This window comes from Solanum stenotomum, chromosome 2 (assembly GCF_019186545.1).
Source record: "Solanum stenotomum isolate F172 chromosome 2, ASM1918654v1, whole genome shotgun sequence".
Taxonomy (NCBI): domain Eukaryota; kingdom Viridiplantae; phylum Streptophyta; class Magnoliopsida; order Solanales; family Solanaceae; genus Solanum; species Solanum stenotomum.
The window spans coordinates 21180115-21183372 of record NC_064283.1 but is presented as its reverse complement, the minus strand read 5'-3'; positions in this window follow the sequence as shown (position 1 = coordinate 21183372).

Below are 3258 nucleotides of genomic sequence, written 5' to 3'. Positions count from 1 at the left end.
CCAATAACCCACTTATTTGAAGAGGAGACAATACATGTTTTACTTGACTCTGTATTAACTGGAATAGATTCATTTATTGATTTATGTTACTTCAAGAACTTATTAAACTTCTCCATAGAAACCAAAATTGTTTGATAAGATGATTGACCAGATGTAATGAAAAGATCAGCTATTTTAGTCATTTTCCAACTAAATGATAACAATAGTTGATTTCTGAAATAGATTCATTTATTGATTCTGATACTTCAAGAACTTATTAAACTTCCCCATAGAAACCAAAATTGTTTGATCAGATGATTGACCAGATGTAATGACAAGATTAGTTATTTGAGTCACTTTCCAACTAAATGATGACAATATTTATAACACCCCATATCCGAAAACAGACCTAACAACAGATTTTCAGAAGTTGAAAGTGCAATCCACCGTCGCCACCCACGGACCATAGGTGGGGTCTGTGGATTGACCACCTGCAACCCCATCCCAGAACCCCAAGAGAAATTCATCAAGACTCGACCAACGGTAGGACTCACGGACCGTAGATGGGACCACAGTCTGTGGTCCAGGTCCGTGGTTCGGACCCCCCCAGTTTCCAGCTCCCAGTCACCATTCTACAGCCAACCAAAATGGACCGTCGGACCATCCACGGTCCGTCGGTCTGGTCCGTCAGTAACCCCCGACAACTTTTAAGTCAGGGGTCGTTTGGTCTTTTCCCTATGTGTTGGACCTCTAAACTACGTCGTTTAACCCCTAAACTATGTAGTTTTGGTCAGGTTTAGCCAAGTAACTTAACTAGAACTTACCCAAGTCAATTCATTCTCCAAAATTCTTAAACTTAGAATGAAGAGAGGAGAAAAGAGGCGACCCAAACCCTTCCAAGAACGCAGCAAGTTCTCGTTAGTTTCAGCCCTGAAATCGAAAGATTTCTCCGTGAAATTCGTCACCAAGTATGTAGGATTTCACTAGTGGGTTCCTTTCACCCATTAGGTCCCTAAAATTCAGTCTAATTCTTGATTCCCTTCATATTATCTAGACCTAGGGTTTTCTTGAATGTTAGAAATTGTTGGATATTAGCTGTTAGAATGATCCAAATCAGATTTCCATATTGTTGCTTCGTTCCTTGCGTGATATTCAGAACCCTAGAGGTGTAGATTAGTTTAGTTCATGAATTACACTTGCTAGGTCAGTTTATACAGATATACATGCGCTTTGCCCCTCTCTTTTTTTAATTCGAAAAAGTGGGGTCTTACTTATTCAGGGGGGATGAAAGACAGCCTCCCACAGATATGGCCTTGTGGTCAACTTCTATTCTGTCAGTACATTAATGCTGCATTTTTAGTTAGCATGTTAGTATTTGAGCTATCCAGTTATTTTAGTGATGTTGTAGTATTATACATTCAATTGGGAGTAGACTTAATACCGAGTTGGACTAGGGTCAGTCACCCTCATAGTCCAAGAACTACGTGCCCCCGTAGGTTAAGCCTCCTCTGTGGGCATTATACTTAGTGATCACGCCAGTCATGCCTCTATACCCTTGGCAAGGTATATTAGGTCCTCTCGATGGGGCGTATACATCAGACTCCACATTTAGCTCATCTTGTTTTATGTCAGTAATTAGTATCTCCCACAATCAAATTCTAGTGTATTGGCCAGGTTATCAGTTACAATTCAGTCTTTAGTTTTAGTATATTATAAACTTGGTCACTACATTCAGTTAGTTCATATTCCGCATGTTTAGCATATTTATCATGTTCAATTTATATCACTACTTTAATCGCCTTGTTCAGTTATATGTTTTATTCAGCTTTATTTTATCATGCATGCTCAGTACCTTTCAAGTACTGACACATACTCTGCGCTACATCTTCTCATAATGTAGGTTCAGGTCCTCAGTATTCAGATCACGTATAGATCGGTTCCCGATCTCCAGTTCAGCAGCATTAGTGGTGAGTCCTCATTCTTTGAGGACGAGTGACATGTTATCTTTTCATTTTCAGTCTTTTAGTTTCAGTTTTGCTAGAGTTAGCTGGGACATGTCTCAGCATCTCTAGTCAGTTAGAGGCTTATTCAGACATAGTTTAGATTCAGTTTTAGTTGAGCTTGATATTTCCATTGTCATTAAACTCAGTTATATAGATTCAGACTTAGAATGGGTATTCCCCATCATTTCATCTTCTGATATGGTTCTAGCTTCTGCACAATATGACTTTTATGTTGAAAATCTTTAAGTATGCTTATGATATGCCAACAGGGTTAGTTTGGAGTCACTCGTGATCCTAGGTCCCGTGTTTACGCCCTGGGATAGCTTCGGGGCATGATAATATTTGACAAGATTAATTGTTTGAGTCATTCTCCAACTAAATGATATTAATATCTTTAAATGAATCAAGTTGGACCACCAGCAACTCAATAACCAACAGATTGAACCCGGACCAAGAAAAAATAATCACTTTGCTTAACTATGAAATTTGAAAGCACACTAGTCCACCCACTTGATAAATTCAATGTGAAAACAAGATTGAGGAGTTGACAAGGAGAAAAAAGTTGACACCCAACTCTTAACAAACAATCAAAGACGAAGCAGAAGCTTCCAACCAATGTTATCAAGCAGCCAAATAACAGAGAAAATCAACTGATGGAAAATAAAGAACCTGAACCAAGTCTACAACCAACAAAGCTCTCACAAATCGAGATTGTTCGAACCAGATATTATCAAGTCCTAATTGAAAATGCTGAGATAAACCCGAAAAAGCAATCAGATCTATTTCTGACAATGAACGCGCCCACACGTGCCACCTCAGTAGATCACCGGAAAATCTATTACCGGTGCGTGAGGCTCCCTTTCTTCCTCACCGACCATAGAAAACAATTTGAATTTCTGCTAATCTGGAAAGACAATCCACCCTAGGTAGAAGGTGGCCATTTAAACCCAACTCGCAAATGCCCAGAAGTGCCTCCGACAAATATTCCGATTAACACCAGCAAAACAGATCTACCATGGCTCTGATACAATGTAATAGCTAATGTTTGGACAATAACTTGTGTATTATTCGGTTACGTAAGATGAATATATACAAATACATTGAGCTTTAATTAAGGAAACTAAATAGGAAAAGATCAAGAATATATTCTATAATATCCCTACATATTTCCTAAGCTATGTACACTACACCCAAATGTGTCTACATACATTATGTAACAAATACAAATTTATTAGGTGGATGAACCAAGTAGACTATTGCCCTCTATACAATAGTC